General features: G+C 34.6%; 1 protein-coding gene across 1 annotated transcript in view; it reads right to left on the bottom strand.

Moving 5' to 3' along the window:
• The window catches only part of KHDRBS2 (KH RNA binding domain containing, signal transduction associated 2), a 762,937-nt gene that overhangs the window by 266,730 nt on the left and 475,185 nt on the right, over window positions 1-21,022 (bottom strand). The window lies entirely within an intron of this gene.

The raw sequence follows: 21,022 nt of genomic DNA on the forward strand, positions 1-21,022 counted from the left end.
AGAGAAACTAAAAAGGAAGCTTTTAAACTATATATGTATGCATATGTATTATATGTCCTATACTATATATTTATCTAAATATATTTAGATTCTCAATGTTTTGAGAAGTATATTCCTTTCTTTTTGCGTATTAATACCAGAATAATTTGGAAGTATATCCAGATTACACACACTAAAAAGGAGGCATTTTAACTATAACTATATATATATAAATCTAGTTATATGAACTACATATATATTTTAAACTATATGTATTAATTATAAACACACTATATATAGGTATGTATACATATATATGTGTGTATATGCATGTAAAAATTTCTGTAGAAATACTAAGAAATATTTTTCTCTTAAGCCTTTTCCAGTCTCTGGGGTAAAACTCTTTGAAAAATTGAGGGAAAGTTGGAGACAATATTTTCTTAGGGAAGTGGATTTTGGGAAATATTGAACCTTTTAACAAAGAATATCTCTCTTATTTCCATCATTATCTTCCCTAGTCCAAAGAAATGTGATTATTGATTCCATAACCAGTAGTTTCTTTAACCACCAAGCAGAAGTGATTGGAATGAGAAATCACCCATCTACATTGAGGAAGGATTAAAATATCAATGGAAGTGGTCCCTTGAGTGAAGGGAGTGGTCCAGGAAAGAATAAGAACATGACTTGGTTGTTCAGCTTTAAAATGGTAATCCAGATTATATATTAAAATGTATTCTTGTTCAAAGTGGAACAGAAAGTTGTATTGGAGATCATGGAGGACTATGCCAATTTGGGCACCCTTCCAAGGCAGAAATGACTTGGATGTAGAATAAAGTTATATTAAATAAAACTATTAGTATTAATATGTTGGATAATATATGATGCAAATCTTCAGATTTATCATTTACAATTATTCTTAAGCAGGTATGGAAATAGGTCAAAAGGAAACCATATCAGCTCTTTAACAGTTATGATTTTGGCCTAAAGAGATTTTCAGAGCAGTATGTAATTTCCATCACTTAGTCATCTTAATAACATAATAATCAAATGCTGCTTACAGGCCATTCTGTGCCATCTGGATGGCTATGGGCTTTTAAGACCACCCCATTCATTCATATTCAGTTTACTAAGATGAGGAAAAAATTCCCTCACATACAGAACAATGTTAACAATTTGGAGAAGTATCATGGGGAGACAGAAAATTGCTTACTGAAAAGGCATTAATGCATAACATTTATTAAGAAATTTCAGGGTTACGCAGAGAAAGGATTCCCCTGTGCCACCAAGGCTTCTAAATCTTGCTTAAAAGAAATTTAATGGAAGCCACAGTTTAAATCAGAAGTGGAACTCAAAGTAAAAGGCCATCAAGCTAATAGCATTTTGTTCTATTCAGAATGAACCTACTTCTATCAATAGAGCTGATTATTCTATGTTGATTATCTAGGAACATAATATTTATAGCCCTGATGCTTGTATTTTTCTCCCCAATCAAATTACATTGCAGTGTATTTACAATTGTAATGTATTTACAATTTTGTCCATATTTTATACAATTGTGTACACGTGGTTTTTCCATTTTTGTATCATTATGTAGGACAGTACCTGGAACATTGTAGGAACTTGATAAATGCTTGATTATTCAAAGTTTATAATTTAAAGACACAAAACTTGTGCTGGAAAAATACTAAAGTCCAATGAGGCAGCAAGACTTATGGGAAAATGATATCAAACAAGGATTTTTGTGTTTTTCTGAACTAAGAAGCAGATGTTAATTTGCTAACAATAACACAACCTCTTGATAATCCTATTAGGAATTGTAGTGGGCTTCCATATAATACTAAAGAATGATCAAATAATGCAGTTGTTCATATTCTTTGAAGTAGATTCATTAAAGAAGTGTTTCTTAACTTGCTTTGTGCAGTGGTCCAGTAACCTTCAGGATTCTGATGAAGCCTATGAAGCTTTTCACAGAGTTATGCTTTCAAATGTATACCAGAGTATAAATGGAATTCTGAAGGTAATAAATTATATTAAAATATTTATATATGTGTATTTGTGTGTATATGTACATATATACACATACGTACATATATATATATATACATATATACACATACACACATACACGTATATACTTATTTAATGTTCATGGACCCCCAGGTTAAGAATCTCTATACTAATGATTATAATATCTAGCATTATTTTCACAGTGTCTACTATATGCCATTCACTGTGCTAAGAGCCTTACAATATTAATTATAATATTGACTCACTTGATCCTCACCACATTCCCAGGAGGTAGGTGCTATTATTATGCCCATTTTATAGTTGAGGAAACTGAGACAAATCAAGGTAAAGTGATTTGCCCAAGGTCACATAGCTAAGAAAGTGTCTGAAGTAGTTTTCCTGACTCTAGGCCTTGTACTCTATCTGCCATGCCACCTATCTGTCTAATATGTAGCTGTCACCACTAAGAGGACTCTATTTCAGTCTACCTTCTTAGGTCTCCATACTTTGGGACAAGTCATCCATCTGTTATGCATGAATGTACTTTTTGATATCTAATCCTGTTGCAATCCTCTTCTTCCTTCAAGATCCAGCTCAGATGTGATTTAGTTCATGAAGCCTGCCAACTGAATCTTATCCCAACCTCTTTAGAAGTCTAAAAAAATTTTGTCTAGGCCTGTTTTCACTTATCCCATGCCACCAAATGATTACTTGTATATTTGTTTTTGCCCAGTATTAGACTGTGAGCTCCTTAACAGGGGGAATGCCTGTTTATAATTTCAATGTTCTAAGAACTGTCAGTGTCTTGTATTCAACTATACATCCAACTATTCATCCATTTGGTATTTGTTAATCACCTATTATATATTTAGGCATTGAGATACAAAAATAAGACTCCAAACAGTTCCTGCTCTAAAGGAACTCACATTTTATTACACAGGGTGGGTACACATTGAAATATTCACTGAATTTAATAAATTAAATGTGCAATTTATGACATTCAGTACCTTTTTGTTCTCAGATACAATCACCAGTGGAATATATCTTCAATTGTAGAATACTGAATAAAGGCAATCTAAGAAATAAAAGTCTTATGCAATATAGTGGTAATAACAAATATAATAACAGCTAATAGTTATACAATATTTTAAGGTTTACAAAATAAACATATTCTCTCAACTGATCTTTATAACAATCCCATTAAGTAAATATTGTTATCCCTATTTTAAAGATTAGGAAGCTTCATCTGAGAAAGGTGAAGAGACTTGTGCAGATTCTCAAAACTAGTTAGTGTCTGACATAGGGTTTGATTTTGGGTCTTCTTGATTCCAAGTCCATCATTCTCACCTAACTGTGCTTAACTATGACTCATACCCTGTTGGGGAAGGGCCACCAAAACCATACAATGCTCTAGTATAGCAAATGCATTTAAAAAGAAATTGACAAATAATAAAGAGTGTGGAATCTTGTATTTCTTATATCTTTAAAGTCCATCATGTGACTGTGAAGATGTGATGCAGCTTGGTGGTACAGTGGATATACCTCAAGTCAAGAGGACCCAAGTTGAAATCCAACCTCATACCCTTATTAGTTGTGTGAGGCAAGTCATTTAAACTCTTTGTTTCAGTTTCCTCAACAATAAATTGGGAATAATAATAACAAAACCTATCTCCAAGGGTTGTTCTAAGGATCAAATGAGATAATATTTGTTAAGTGTTTGGCACAGTGTCTGCCATATATTAAGCACTACATAAATGCTCAGTCATCAGTCAGTTTTCTTCAGCTGAAAGGAAAATGATCAATAATCAATGCCTTGAGTGCTTTGCTCTGTATTGCCTTGCTAATCTTTTATCAGCTCTAATCATTAGCATAAGAAATAACTGTGTGACTTATAGTAAAGACATAGACCCAGGTTAAAAAAATAACCAAAAAAACCCACCAAAACCTGTATATAACCAAACTATGATGTAGTCCCAGAGAAATTTCTGTGTTAGTTAACCTTAGAAGTATAACTAAATCATTATAAAGTGTGTATCTTAAACATGGGACCACAATAATTTTACTTCTGTATTAATTTTTATATTAAAATGTAGTAATTTGCCCTGAGCTTCTTATGTGAAAGGACCCTGTTTTTCATAAGAGCCTACAAAAGGGAAAGAGACCTGATTTGTGCAATAGCAAGCCTTTTTTTTTCACCATACACGAATCAAGAAATTTATAAATAACTGTGAATTTTGTATCTTGGGGTCTCAGACTGTACTGGGGGGACTGTAGACCACACCTTTGTTTTTCTTAATAAAAGTTGGTTTCTTTGCCCATAAAGTCTTCCCAGTTCCTTTTTTACGTAGTCATGTCTCATTCTTCATGACCCCATTTAGGGTTTTCTTTGTAAAGATATATTGCACTGATTTGCCATTTCCTTTTCCAGCTTATTTTACATATGAGGAAACGGAAGTAAACAGGGTTAAGTCACTTGCCCAAAGTCACAACTAGTAAGTGTCTGAGGCCAGATTTGAACTTAGATCCTCCTCATTGCGGGACTGGTGCTCTATCCACTGCTCCATCTAGCTTCCCTATATAAATGCTAACTATTACATGTTTTTTATTATTATTGGTCCATTATTAAGAAAAGTCCTAAAAAGCCATCGTTTCTTTCTTATGTTTTTATTGACGTTAGAAGCAATGCATGTATTAACCATTTTCATAAAGGTTTTCTAGAGACAAGAAAGTGAATATATGAATTGTAGTTATGGATGTCTTCTGAGTTGCTTTCCATTCAATAACTGAATAACTAAGTACCTAGTATTAAGTACCTACAATACTATGTATATATGTATATGTGTTTATATGTTTGCGTATGTGTGTGTTTGCATATCTACAGCTCTTTGCTGGGGGGATTGGAGACTAGAAAAGAAATACAAGGCACATTTCATACCCTTAATATAATATGTAATCTGTGTGGAAATCCAGATGAAGCTCTTAAAATGATAATGGTCTTTCATATGAAATTTCTAACCAAATTGGAATTCATTGTTGGCCCGAATGGTAGAGGAAATTTTTATGAAGGAAGTGGGACTTGAGATGGGCCCTGAGGGATGGGTTGGATTTGGACTGATATGGATATGATGGAGAGGCGTTCTATATTATGTAAATATCTTAGGGAGGCAAGGAAATATGCATTTATTACACATGTACTATGTGACAGACATTGTGTTAAGTGGTTTACAAATATGATCTCATTTGATCCTCATAACACCCCTGGGAGGTAGGTGCTGTTATTATTACCATCTTAAAGTTGAGGAAACTGAGGCAGACATAGGTTAAGTGATTTGCCCAGGGTTACATGAATAGTAAGTGACAGGCTGAATTTGAAATTGTCTTCCTGATTCTCTGTACATGTTCTAACCTCTGTACCACCTAGCTGCATTGTCAGGTAGAAATGAGAGAAGGAGGTAGATAGGGATAAGCTCTATGAATTAGAGTATTTCTGTTGGAAAACATGGGGAAGGCTGGTGAATTAAGTTTATAAAGGTATACTTTAGTTGTGTTATGAATGGTGTTGAATGCTAGGATAAAGAATTTGAAATTTTATCCTCTATGTAATTCCCATTGTCAACCACAGAAGATATTTTGAGTACTGGCATTAACTAGAGAAAGATGTTGCAGGAAAAGGAATATTGCAAGGAATATTGTAAGATGTGATATACCATGGGAAAGAAGGTTTGTATTGATGAAAGTCTGGTCTAGGGTTGTGGTAGTGACTATACATATATAAAGAGAGAGAGAATAGGTGGGAAGAATTGACAGAAACTATTGATCCATTGGATATAAAGTCTAGCAGCACTTCTTAAACTGTGGGTGATGACCCCACAGGAGGTTGCCACTCACAGTTTAAGAAGTACTTAAGGGGTCATGAGTGGAAAAAGTTTAAGAAACCCTGGTGTAGAGGAAAGAGAGACTTCGAAAGACTGCTGGCTAGGAGAATGATGATGAGGTTAACAAAAATAGGACGGTCAGCTCTTCTTTGAAAGAAAAAAAAAAGATTCATACATTCTTCACTTCTTCTGACTCTTTGCCTAATATTTGCAAATTGTTTGCAATGTTGCATTTTAAGAAAAAAATGCTTTTGCTCTATGCATCTATTTATCCACTGCTCCAGTTTTTCAGGAATCTCAAAGAATCAGAATGTAGTCAGCCTTTCCAACACTTTTCCATTGTCATTGTTTCAGTTTAGAACCACAATTTCACCAGAACAGGGAACTCCAAGTGAAAAAAGTTCCTCTACCATTGCAGATCAGCATCTACTCTTCACCTTACAGTCTTAAATAATTGCTTGTACCACAGAACAGTGTAGAAATTTGCCCCAGGATCACACAGTGTATGTAAGAGTTGGAGCCTGTGCCTGTGACTTCCCAACTCCATTTACCAGTCAGCTAGTATTTGTAAAGTACCTACTATGTGCCAGGCACTATGCTAAGTACTGCTCTCTACTAATTAAGACAAAATGTCCTTCTTTTGACACTGAGTATATGAAAACTGATTCCTGAACTCTTTTAAAGATTTGGCTAAATTAATAAACTGTACTTTTATTCTGTATATTATGAATATTCACTAATGATTGTTGCCTTATTTAGACTGACATTTCAGGCAACTCAACTAACTTTTTCAGCCATATTTCACAAAGTTCTCACATTATATATTTTGAATTTTAACCAACTTGTACTAATAGCTATTTCCTCTTGCATTCTCCTGCCCTTCTTCATTAAAACAAGCCATTCTCTAAGCCAGAAATATGCAAACATTCCACTTATTCTTCTGTTGAAATCCTTCTCCTCCTTCAAGGTCCCTCTCTGGACCTTGCTACTTTTTTCATAAAGCCTTCCATCATACCCCAAACTAAAAAGATCTTTCTCACCTCAAATATCTTATAGCGATCTGTGTATCTTCTTTGTACTTACCAAATTCTACGCAATACCACAGGCCCAGGATCATAAGATCATAGATTGAAAATAAAAGTTAACAATAAGGTCCAAACTCATAATTTTAAGAATTAGGAATATTAACAATGAGGTAACTGAGGTAAAGAGAAGTAAATGGCTTTTTGAGTACACATAATTAATAGATCCCAAGATGGGATAATAATAACAATAGATAATATTTACATAACACCTACTATGTGCCAGGCATTGTTCTAAGCACTTTACAAATATTAACTCATTTGATCCTCACAACAAGCTTAGGTGGTAAGTACTATTATTATCCACATTTTCCAGATGAGGAAACTGAGGCACATAGATGTTAAGTGTCTAATGTCACACAGCTAGTAAATGTCTGAGACTAGATTTGAATTCAGGTCATCTTGACTCCAGGCCTAGTATTTTATCCATTGTGCCACCGCATTCTCTCTATTGCTCTCTTCACTTCTCCATGTTGCCTATTGCTTTTTATGTCTTATATTATCTCTCAACAGTCAATGATCAATAATGATATAAGTGCCTATTGTTTGTCAGGCACTGTGTTAAGTTCCAGGGAAACAAATAAAAACAAAAGACAAGCACCATATCTGTAATCAAGAAGACCCAAGCTCAAATCCAGCCTTAGTCACTTATTAGCTATGTGATTCTAGATAAGTCTCAGTCTATATCAGTTCCTTCTTCCGTAAAATGATGATAATAATACCTACCTACCTCTCAGGTTTGTTGTGAGAATCAAATGAGATAATATTTGTAAAATACTTTCTAAAGCTTAAACAAATTTAGTGATTATTGTTACTATTTTTATAGTCAAATGAGGGAAGACGCAAAGGGAAGCCAAAAGGTGTGTATGTTGGGGTGGGGGGGATGATAACTGAGAGTTCTAAGGAGGTGTTGAATTTCAAAGCTGAATCAGTATCCAAGAAGAGGAGATATAGTCTATCAGACTATGAATACCTTAAGAATATGGATTTTAACTTTATACCAAAGAAATTATAAAATTTCATTTTAGAAGCATCACCCAGTACCTGACATAGTGTCTGGCATATAGTAGATACTCAATAAATGTTTGCTAAATTGAGGTGATTTTAAATGAGTTGCTAATTCATCCAATTCATGTTGGACAAAAATGGACAAAATATTTATTATGCATTTACTATGTACCAATTCCTGAGATAAACTCTGCAGATTCAAATGAAAGGAAAATTATTTTTTACCAAAACTTAATTTGAAGGAGTAATGACAATTATCTATTTAGTATTTGTGTTGATATTTTATGAGACCTACAATTCAGTGGCAAACACAATACCAGGAAATCAGGAATTCTTCACATGCAGTGCAACTCCTAAATATATGGTTGCCATGAATCGAAACATTTGTAGGAAGGAAGCAAATCACTATTTATATTCAAGAGGGGCTGAGCATCTGTCATCTTTGAAAAGGGATGACCCAGGGGTGAAAGAGAGAATCAAAATTAGATTGAGACTTCACTCAGATGTGGCAGCACTGACTCTAATACTATTTAGAGATGGAAAAAATACAGCATTATGACATGAATGAAGGAAAAGAAATGCTCAAGGGGATGATGATGATTTCTCTCATGATTCTATTCTTGCCATTCTAGTACAGGGAAGACAGACATACTAAGAATAAAGAATCAGTTAGTTAGGAGGGGGCAGCATGGGGCATTTGAAAGAGCCTAGATTTGGAGTCAGTGAGCTTGAGTTCAAATCCTTGCTTGTCAGCTAGGTAACCTTTTGCAAGTCATTACAACTATGGGGGCCTCTATTTTCTCACCCACAAAATAAAGAAGTTGGGAACGATGTTCTCCAACATCTTTTCCAGCTCTAAATCTATGATCCAAGGTTGAAATGTAAGGGACTGGAAGAATATATTTTTTCACTTTGATACTTCAAGGAAACAGTAAAAAAATAAGATAGAGTTAGCACCTAATAACTATTAAAGCACAAAAGGGATGTTTATTATTTAAAAATAAAGTGGTAAAAGACTAATTATTTACCATATCTGCCTGTTTGTGAAGTGAAAAAAAGGTAAAAATTAAATAGATAATAGGAAAGGCTTCCTGAGAAAAGAAATAGGGACTTGACCTTTGATATTATTGGTACAAGGCATTCCTCTACCAATGTAGGTTAGTATGTCTGGTGGAGCATTGAAGAGTTTAAGTGACTTGACCCAGATCACACAACCTGTATATAACAGAGGCAACACTTGAACTCAGGTCTTTGAGGGCCTAATTCTGGTTTTCCATCTACTACATCAGTGGTGTCAAACACAAATAGAAATGGGAGTCACTAAACTGTTCATAAGAATTCCTGAGGGCCACATGCTAATATGATCTTTGTTTTATTGTATATTTTTTTGTTTTGTTAAATACTTGCCAATTACATTTTAACTTGTTTCAGGTCTCATTGCAGAATGTTGTGGGTCACATGCAGTCAGCAGGTGGTTTGACACCTCTGTTTTAGTTTTTCTTCTATGGAAAGTGGTAGGATTTAAATACTCCATTTTTTTTTACAAGTTAACTAAATGGACATCAAAGGTTCATTGTAGGGAGTCATACAGAAGAGACAAAGGATTCATTAGAAGCTCTATCAGGATTTTCTTGTATCTAGTCCTGTGAGTGTATGTCCGATATGCAAATCAATTCTTATACTAAATGTTTCTTCCTCCTCAGAATATCCAAATTCTCCTTCACAGTGGTGTTGCCTCAAGCAATAACTTTTGTCTATGAAAAATTCTATGCAAGAGTTACTGAGCAAAATTTCCCCTCTGTAATCTTGCTGTTTAAAATTGAAAAAGGAAAAAAAAAAGTTCCTAGCAAGGTGACCTTTTCTAAGGAGACATCACAGTGTACCATTAAAATTTAGCATTTGTGTATTCAGGGATAATACAAGTCTATATTAACCTTCCTTTGTCTGTGGATATGAAATTGTTTATCTCTACCTATAAACAAATTTCCTCCAGGTTCCTCAAGTCAAGTAAAGTGCTTGCAAATCTTCTGAAATTTTTTTTACAGGTGAAAAGGTGGGAATTGATTAAGTCAAACAATCACTCCCCTCCCTCCAACCAATCATTCGCCACGCCCCATTAAAAAACAAAGTTATATGGGGTAAATGAGATGGAGTGATTGATTCCTATCCTTACAAGCCTTGAAGAATAGGGGTAAACTTTGTTATTTTGCTAAGTCACATGAAAATGACATTCCTGGTGAAATTAAGATGTTGCACTTTAAAAAGGCAGGTATTCAGTGATAAGAAGAAATCTAATGACCTTAAAGTTGCTAATGAACAATGAATTGTCTGCAAAATTGGCATTAGGAAGTAGGTCATTACACAAAGTCAATAATCTATATCTAGAAAACCAACTGCACTCTAATAAGGCAATCTAGTGCAAGCCTATCATGTTAACACCACTTCTCCCTTCCACCCCCATAGTTTAGTTGGTTAGATTTATCAATCATGAACAAAGGTAAAAATGGTTTAGGTAGAACATGTCTCACTAGCCAGGGTTTCTTATCAGTGTGTGTGTGTGTGCGTGTGTGTGTGTGTGAGATAGACCTCCTATAGCTATCTGGTAAAGCCTATGGAACCCTTCTCAGCATGATGTTCTTAATGTATGAAATAAAATACATAGGATTATAAAGGGAACCAATTAAGATAGTTTTGAAATATGTCTTTTTTCTAAGTTAATAGACCCTCATGTTAAGAACTCCTGTACTAGCTGAATGTCACATTTTCACCATTATGAACACATAGAGACCTATGCTTACATCTTACCCTTCTCTCTATCCCCTTTAGTGCCTTGTCCAGGGCTTTCTGCAGAGTAAATGCTCAAAAAGCACTTAGGGAATTATACAAAATTGAGTGCACTCAATGGGGTACACCTGATATTGGCAGAAGCCTTATTTGGAAGATGCATATTTAGATTTAGAGAACTTTCCAATTTCCATCAGTTTATACCCATCTGCAAATTTTGATTGTGCTTAAAAAGCAGCACAGAATGTGATAGTCAGATTCGGTAAGTGGAGGTGGTTTCTCTACTTGCATTTAAATTTTTTGGAGCAAATATTTTTTAAAAGTATCAGCTGAGAATGCAAAATTCAAGCACATCTGCATTTTAACAGAATTAAATACATAATTACACAGTAGATATATTTGCATGTATAAATAATTTTGATTTACTTAAAATTATTATCTTTGCAAAGTATCTTCCTTGTTTCCTAGAAATCACATTTCTATGGATTTAATTTCATAAACCTTTTCTTGATTTTAATTTTCCCCTATTATTTCTACATTTTAAAAAATCAAATCTTATTAAAACTAATCAGGATGTAGTAGATATAATTAAAGAGACTAAAGAAAATTAGGTATAATACATAAAAATGATATGTAAGAATTTGTAGAATAGTTTCATCAATTTATCAAAGGCAATTAGTCACGTGAAATGACAATTTTAGGGGAAACAACATCAAAACTACATACAGAATGCCATAATCCAAATAAAAATGAAAGCTGATAATATTCCTAAAATTGATAATCCAATAAGGTTTCCACTACTTGTAATTCTCCCCAAAGGTACTATGAGTAAATCTTTTTGCTCATCTAATAGGAACTAATTTAGAGCAGTTGAATTCCAAGTCAGAAGTATAAGAAATAATTGCATACATTCATTTGTTTGATGCTTCTCCAATTAGATTGTGAGGTCCTTGAAGGCAGGGACTTTCTTTTATTTATTTTTATATTTACAGATCGTAGTAGAGTGCCTGACACACAGTAGGAGCTTAATGAATGTTTATTGATTGATAGATTAATTGAATAAAAAGGTTATTTAAAATCGTGGTTTGGCTATACCCACCAATATAAAGAGAAACCGAATTTTGGTTTGTGCTATCAAAAATTCAAGTGTGCTGTCTAGTGATACCTCCTACAAGCTAAAGAAGCAAAGTCTCAGAAACTCAGCAAGAACTATATGGATGAATTAAACCATCATAAAGCATCAATGAAGCACCAGTTACTATGTGCCAGGTACTGTTTTGGGCACTGGATTCAATTCATACACACTGACTAGATATGTTTATCAAACCAATTCTCCTAACATGTTCTTTGCTAGGACCATTATGTGAGCTGCTCCTATAGATGTGGCTGGTTTGTACACATAATGAAAATTAAATCTCAAATATGATTTGAGCATAATGATGATTACAGGAGTAGTAATCAGTGTACCATTGGCAATGGTTTGACCAAGTTATCTAATTCTAGGTTTACTTGGGTACATGAAACAAAATCAAGTCAGAAATGGACAGCAGGGCTTGGCCATATAAACATATGCCACTACTTTGAGCAATGAATCACTTTTGCTTGAGTCATAAGAATTATGGATGAGAAAACTGTGACTGAGAGATGTTAAGTGAATTACCTAAAGCTTCACACACAGTAAGTAGAAGATTCAGGATTTGAAACAAGATCCTGTGACTCCAAATCTATCATCCTTACCACTCTGTTGTACTGTTTGGGTTCCCAGAATACTCTTTAGTTAGTAAAAAAAAATAATGCACCTAGCATTTATATAGAATGTTAAGGTTGGCAAACATTTTACCTCAGAAGCTCACTATAATACTGGGAGATAGATGCTAGTATTAGCCCCATTTCAGAGATGAAGAAACAAGTTGAGAGAGGCTATGTGACTTGCTAAAAGCCATGGAGCTCATAAGTGCTCAAGGTAGAATTTGAACTAAGGTCTTCCTGAATCCAAGTCAACACATATCTGTGTGTCACTGTACTGTCACCGTACCTATATACACAAGTTATCTTGATAGTTTTATGTAAAATAAAATTTCTTGTAAAAACACATGGTCACTATTAATCACACTAATACTTAAAAAACCATGCTTTTAAGTTACAATAGTCAAAATAGGTGTTTTTAATCTTATAACTGTGTATAGAAGATCTAACTAGGCATAGTGGATAGAAACCTGACCTTCAAGCCAGCAAGATCTGAGTTCAATTCTTAATGCTGAAAGATATTTGTTGTGTGGCCCTAGGTGAGTCACTTTGCTCAGTGGTTTAGGCAACTCTCTAAGAAGATGAATTGAAGAGAAGGTGCCAACCAGCACTGACAGGGGAAGTTTATTCATCCAGGGTTTCCTTATATTAGTGAAACCACCATTCTAGTTCCCATCCTCTTCTATCCTATTCTATCAACACAGAGTTACTAAATGGCTGGCCAATATACCAAATTATACCTTTCATTAAATTCTCAAGTAAAAATCTTCTCCAAGATCAAATAGAATTTCTCATTGGAAAAATCATTGCCTTTCATGTCTTTTCTTCACTATTTTCTTACTTACTTTTACTGACTTGTGGAAATAAGAAGTACTGTAAATATCAATTCACTTAAAAAATAGAATGAAGTCCATGTGACAACCGAAAATCCATTTGTATGAAGTTCAACGAATGCTTTCTAATGCAGTCTATAAGACTCAATACATCAAAGGAAGAATGATATCATGTATGGCTATCAAACATTCTCTCTTGTTTTCATAGTAAGCTAGGAACATTGTAATGTAGGAGGTGGGTGGCTGGGTGACTGTAGCTCTTTTTGCATGGCAGGGAATAGCTGTCTTTGGCAAACTTGTCAGATGACAGCTGATACACTAGCAGAACTACTCTATGTGTGAAACTGCTATTTTGTTACATGTTAATTCTCCCTCCCTGGGTACTCTGCGGCTCCAAGATCTGAATGGTTTGATATTTAACAGTAAGTGCTGATGTGGAAAATTCAATATATTACTCTGGTGCAAACAATTGTATAGTAATCACTACTGATATCACCAGCTTCTTTCTGAAACAGATGTTGGGAAATGAATTTCCTGAATTAAGATAGTCGAGTATTGAAGCACTCACTAAAAGTTAACATTCCAGATGTTCCAATATGCTTTTAATCCTAGGCCTCCTCCCCTCTTCCCCCATACAAACAGAGTTATCTATAAGGCACCTTCTGTTTCCCAGAGCAATCTGAGGTTTTGATATGATCATCTGGATTATCTTGTGCAAACATACTCCAACTAAATATGAAAAAAAAATGGCTCAGTCTTTTTTTTCTAGTCTGTTTTATTTTTTCTTTCTTATATGAAATGTTTCTAGGGATTTTTGTTTGTGTTTTTTTCTTTCCCTTGAAGCAAGATCATTTATCTTTTCAGGTCATCGAAAATGGAAGTTATGCTATCCACTGGGATTTTTAAGTGATAGTACCTTTTTCCTTGATTTTCCTTGAGGGAAAGCTGAATCTCACACATCTTTTCAAGGAACCTAATGATGCTAAAATCTATTGTTTTGTTTTTATTTTGTTATGACTGCTCTGAATTTTTTCACTATGAAAGGGTTTTGTATTCATTTTATGTCCATATATCAATTTCAGTGACATTTATTTCTTCAAAATTTCAATAGATTTGTCTGATCAAAGATGTGGAAGGTTCCAATCAATGGTGTAGGTTATGACACAGATGTATTTCTTTCATACTTTGCAAACTCTTGTCCTTGTCATTCCCTAGACCCCATCTGGGTGTGGCAAAACATACTTGGTGGGAATCTTTCTTTTTGAATGTTTCATATTATATGGTTAGAAATGAAGCACAGCCTGCACATCCCATATCCCTCACTCTCATATGACTAGTTTGCCTCTTTTTCTGGTTATATGTCTCTCTGATGAAATCCTTTATGCAGCTTTTTCTTTTTTAAAATATTTTGATTGATATCATCTATTTCTTACATCATCATAGTTATCTCAAGCATCTCTCCCTTTTCCCTCCCAGAGATATATTCCATATAACAAATAGTATTTTTTAGAGACCAAAAACATCAGCACAACTTATCATTATACACAAAAATTCTGAAAAGAAGTATAATGTGTAACACTTGTGGACTTCCCACCCTCACAAAGAAGTGAGTGTGTGTGTGCGGGTGTGCTCTCGTAGATCTACATATATCATATATCTTCATTTGAGTCTCTGCAGCTCCCCCCCTCCTTTTTAAAATTAATTCAAAGCTACAACCCATTCATGCCCACCATACATATATAGTCTCTGAGTAAGATAAAATGTTAATCCTTCAAACCACAGTGTCTTAGAAAATGAGTTATTTTTCAAAACCTCATCAACCAATTTCAAAATAAAATATTCTTCCTCATAATCATCAGTCAGTATATACTAAGCAAACACTTGGGTTGAGCAAGGTCCAAATTTTGTACAGGCAAAAAATAAAAACTCTAAATTATAGTATGAATTTGTTGTTGGGCACTCAAAACATTTCATAACCTGTTTCTAATCTACCTCTACAGTCTTTTTATACATTATTAACCTTTACTCACTCTCTAATCCAACCAAATCCTCCTCTAGACTATTTCATGCACATGGAATTCCCTTTCTCATCCTATGCCTTTCCATAAGTTCTCCCTGATGACAAATATCTTAATTGGGATCCACCTTGTTAATGTTTGTGGAAGTAGGGATAAAAGATAGGAAGAGCATGAACTATAGAAGTACTATTCTAATATAGTAAAATCATGAAATAAAAATTCAACTTTCAGCATAAGATCCCAGATTTACTACTAGACAGGACTGTAACAGTCATTCATTTCAATCTTCATTTTTCAGATGAGAAAACTGAGGTCCAGAGAGGGGAAGTGACTTTCACAGAAGATATAATCATAATAATATGTAGCAAAGTCAGGATTTGAATTCAGGTCTCCTGATAAAAGAATCCATGTTATAGCTTAGATGAGAGATAGGAGGTAGCGTGAGGAGCTAAAGAAGCTTTTGTGCCAGTCATAGAAGTATAATATTGGCTTTCAGCTCTTGTAGCATTGACCCTTTGAAAGTAGGACCTAAGTAACTTTCATTTATAGGTCCACTACAGCATTCTAGAATCAATATTATTCCTATTCAGTGAACATAAGGAACCCCTAAGCCAGTCTATCAGTCTCACTCTAAAAGCCTCATTCCTGATTCTATTCTGACCTTGTTCCTTGTTTCTATTCACTTGTCTCTTATTTTGTTCCCCTGGAACCAAATGCCAGTTTTAGTACCTTCAAATTAATTCTGGCCAAATTTAATAATAATTATTATAATAAATAATAAGACTAATGAACCTATGTAAGGGGTTAAGTACTTGGAATATAGAGAAACAAAAAAAATCTTCACCCTTAGGCAGCATATGTTTTATTGAAAGCTATAATATAAACATAGATAGATACAAGAGAATTTGAAGAGGGAGAGAGGGAAAGACCACACTGTTTAAACCCTTCATTTTACAGGTGAGAAATCTGAATCTCAGTTAAGAAAAGTTCTTGCCAAGGTCATATCAGAGGTAAGATTTGGACCCAGGCCTTCTGACTCCAGATTTTTCCCACTGTACCATGCTGCCTCCTACCAAACTGACAAAAAACAAACTACACTTTGGTTGAGTCCTAAACCAGAGCCATAATCAACTTGGGGTCATATGGTGATGAAGTTTTCAGTGATAGAAACTCTAATAGCATTGGATTCTAAGAAGCACTGTGACCTGTATTATTGGAGGAGTTATCTCCATTGACAAAATTTACAGATATTTTGTCAATATGTTCTCTACTAGAAATTATACTTGGATGAGTTCTAATATTTTATTATCTTTATTTTCAACATATTGAAAGCTAAAGGAATTCAGATCTCTTTTAGCTTAAAGGTCAAGCCAACTTTCATATGTAAGACTCTAACTCTCTCACATGTGTAGATGAGTCTTTCATCCAGATATCTTAAGCATATTAGTCTGATTGGAAATATAGTTTAAGGCTTTCAAAGATAGGATCGTAAAAATTCACATATAGTATAAATGATCACTTTTACATAATGAACATTTCTGCTGGGTTAGTTGCCATAAAGTGACCTTGACTGAGCTATTTAGTGCCATGCTTAAAATGTTCAATTTAACCTTAAGTGGATAAAAGGCATTTATCCCATCAGCATCTGCATAAGTCAGACTTTTTTGTTGGAGCTGTGTGTTTTTGGCACCCCTAAGGAAAGTTCACAAAGCCATCACAGAAGGCTCTATAATTAGAGTTATTGCAGTTCTAATAGGCTTGCTAAAGTGAGGTAAGGCATTATTTTTATCATCAAAGAGGTCTCCTTCTTGGTCTACCAGCTAAACTATTGACCAAAATAATTTCTAATTAGACCCAATACATACCAATGAAGAAGTTACACATATATGTATGCATATGTATGTATATGTGTATATATGCATGTATACACCTATATGTATGTGTACACAGACACATACACACACATATATTTGGATAGATAGATCTTTTGCATTTAGGGCAAAAGCAGAAGGCACAGACTAGCTATGTACAAAATAGTTTTATGTTTATTTTACCTAGTTTGTCATGTAAAAGTAAACAAACATTAGAGTCTTTTATTTTATTTTTCAGATTTTTAATGATCATTTTCAATTGTGCATATTAGGAGACTATTTTTAAGCACCATGTTAAGAAGGAAGCACTGTGAATGAATGAATGAATGAAAAAGGCATGTAATGTGATTATACATAGAGGTAGCATTTCTACTGAATAGAGAGCTGCCCTCAGTGTCAAGAATATTTAGATTTAAGTTGTGCTTTAACCCAGCCTGAATGTGAGACACTGGCCAAGTCATTTTACCTCTCCTTTCCCTAGGTAAATCTTTAACACATTAAGTTGTAAAAAGGTGGCTGATCTTCATTGGTTAAGGGTTCTTTCTCATAGGGATTTCCTTACACCACTGAAATTAAGGTCTTAACGTTACATATACATGTGTAACTATCTGTGTGTGTATGTGTGCCTGTATTTTCCAAAGCCACTGACTGTGTAGCATGAAGTCCTGCTGCAAAAATGTGCAATGAGTAGGTAAGGCGTTAGGCAGAATTCAGTAAATGAAATCTTGGAAAACCGTGCTGGCCTACATTTACATACCTTGGTGTTTGAGCCTTTCTTCTTTACTTTTTAGGTGACATGGTACCAACTTTAATGGAATAGAATAAATGATGGCAAAGTCAAGAGAAATTAGTTTAATAAAAACTCTGAGAATTTTGGCAAGTCATTTTATTTCTCTAGGCCTTGATTTTCCCAACTGCAAAACGAAAGGAATGCAACAGCTGATATTTAATCAAATCAGTCCATAAGTATTTAAGTGCATATTCTGCGTCAGGCATTGTGTGAGGCTGGGAGGAAACAAACACAAATGTGAGAAAATCCATGACCTTCAGGAGTTTAGTTTGATGTTTAAGGTCCTTGCTAGGCTCTAAATTGTATTAATGCATGAAAGGGATAATTTATTTATTTTACAATCACAAAGTTCCCATGTTCCAAGAGTTTTCAGCTTTACCATGTTTGCAGCTGTATCTTAGTCAGCGTTCCTTAAACCAAGAACAACATTCTTCTGTGACTGTTTTTGGTTCCCTATTTCAGCTCACCATGAAACAATTTTTAGGTAGTCTACTATCAAGGATTATTTACACTCAAGTTGCCGCACATGAAACTTGCATGTTTGCTCTGTAGTTTAATCATTTTAAATGTAATTTGAATGCAATTCTAGAAATTGAAGGGCTAGTTTAATGCTCTTTGATGATAAAAAGGGACTTAGTGTTTAGCTTAGAAATACTCTAAAATACATCGGAGTCACTCCTTTTTTCCAATAAATATGTTAAGCACCCAATGTGTGGAAGACTTTGCTAGAAACAAGGATGAGTAACATAATAAAAACAACAAGTAACCTTTTTACAACATTTTGAGGGACAGTGTGGGTTAATGGATAGAAGGCTGGGCTTGAAGTCAAGAAGACATAACTTCAAGTGCTGCCTTGGACACATGCTAGCTGTGTGAACCTGGGCAAATCACTTAATTTCTCATTGCCCCAGACAACTAAATAATAGATGAGGTGCCAGTCTGTAATGGTGGAGAATATATAAAAACTGAGTATTGCTCATCCCAATAAAACAAGTCGGGAGATAATCATACATATACACAGATGTTTGTATACATGCACATACATAACTATATATATGTATGTGTAAACATATATATGTATGTGAGTGTGTGTGTATACATATAAATATACACACACTCAAAATAACTCTGATTTGGGTAGTTTAAATATTATAACCCCATTTGGCAAATGAAGAAATGGAGACTTTGTAGGAGACAGGAATAAAAAAAAAGTCTTCCTTTATTTTTGGCATTATTGGCCTGTTGTTTTCAAAAGAGATAAGACAAGTACATAGACAGGATATTATTTGGACTTTCTCATGTCATTGACTTTCCAAAGAAATTTTGAAACTTTTTTTTAATTTTGAGGGGTTTGGGAATATTATAAAACAAACATATTTTCTTCCAAATTTTCATCTAATAAAACTAAAAATTGGAAGAGAATATATTAATTTGCATCTCTCCTACACCTTTCCATCCATTAACTGATGCTCTCCCCCTTCCATAAACTTAACAAAACGGAATGCAACCAAATAAAAACAGAAAGTGTAAGTCATTAAAACCATTACTTAGCCTTAGTTGTTTGAGGAAATGTGCCATCATAATTAGGACAGAATGAGTTCATCTTTGACCTAGGCTATCAACCTGGTGGGATGAGGAGGTATTTTCTTCAAAGAGCTGTCCTCTGGGTCACTATACCCATGCATCATAATCACCTCAGTCAGCCCATGCCATTATTTGTTACATCCCTGTTTCCTCTGCTGGTCCTGTGCCTCCAATTTGTTATTTTGATCACTGTGGCACCTCTGACATAGTCCCTCCATCCCAGTACCATGCATCATTTTTGGGTACCTGGCCAGAGTAGTTTGGAGGAAAGTCTATATAAGCACAATAAGCATATTTTTTAAGGATCAATTTCTGAGGTTGGTCCATAGGTTTTCAATGGCTCGTTAGTTGAATGCTCCCTAGGCATTCGTTATAGACTAAATATGCCTTTCTTTTATGCTTAGTTACTCTTATCATGATAGCCTCTGTTAAGGAGTGGACTTATCCAGCATTTGATCCATAAATTCTCACATTCTAATTCCTATCTCAACTGAATTTGCCCAGGAAAACAAGAATTCCAATGGAACAACATTGCTAATCATTATGCCAACTCAGTTGGGAACAAATGCACCTAGGTTTCCTAACCTTTCTTCCCATTTTGGCCACTACTTCTGTGTCCAGCAGCACAATGATGCTCTTCAGTATCTAAATCAAAGAGCTAGCTATTAGAACTATTCAGTACTGATCTCAAGAACATTTCATTTTTTTTAAAAAAATGCAATTTTCTCTTTATTTTCTGCAGAATCCATCTCCTATACAGGAAAAAAAATAAGAAAGAAAAAACAATCCTAAAACATATGACCCAGACATGCTCCAGTAACACAAACAGTTTGCTGATGCTGTTTGAAATGATACGGATGCCGATGTCCTTCTGTCTACTTAAGGATATAAGTGTAGCCTGAGAGAGAACAAATTTAGATAATGACTGCTGAAGAGCTCTGGTAAGGGCATATGTCAGAAAAAAGGGAAACCAAAGCCAGACAGCAGTTAACTTTACAGCCGGAAGAGAGCAAAAAGAAACCAGTAAGCACATTTAAGTTGAAGAAGACTTAAGATAAGTTTATGGATTGAGGAGGGGGTAAAGGCAGAGATAGAATTGAGAAGGGAAACAGATGGCACTCACAATACCACAAGTGAATAAACAAGACATAAAGTATAAAGTTGCCACAGAATTAAGGTCTGTCAAATAACAACAGAGAAATATTCTGGCAGAGTGAGACTCTACAGGCATCTTCAAGTGCCATCAGGCATAATGCTGAGGAATATGCTTTGACGGTATGTCATTGTTCCATGGAACACCTGCCAAGTTCTCTCACTATCTTTAGGGCCTATGTCTTTCAGTCTGGAATTTCAGTGTGTTAGGACATGTATCATGTTTACATATAGGAATAGATACATAGATAGATAGATAGATAGATAGATAGATAGATAGATAGATAGATAGA

The sequence above is a fragment of the Vombatus ursinus genome, unplaced genomic scaffold, assembly GCF_900497805.2.
Source record: "Vombatus ursinus unplaced genomic scaffold, bare-nosed wombat genome assembly UNPS02009835.1, whole genome shotgun sequence".
Lineage (NCBI taxonomy): Eukaryota > Metazoa > Chordata > Mammalia > Diprotodontia > Vombatidae > Vombatus > Vombatus ursinus.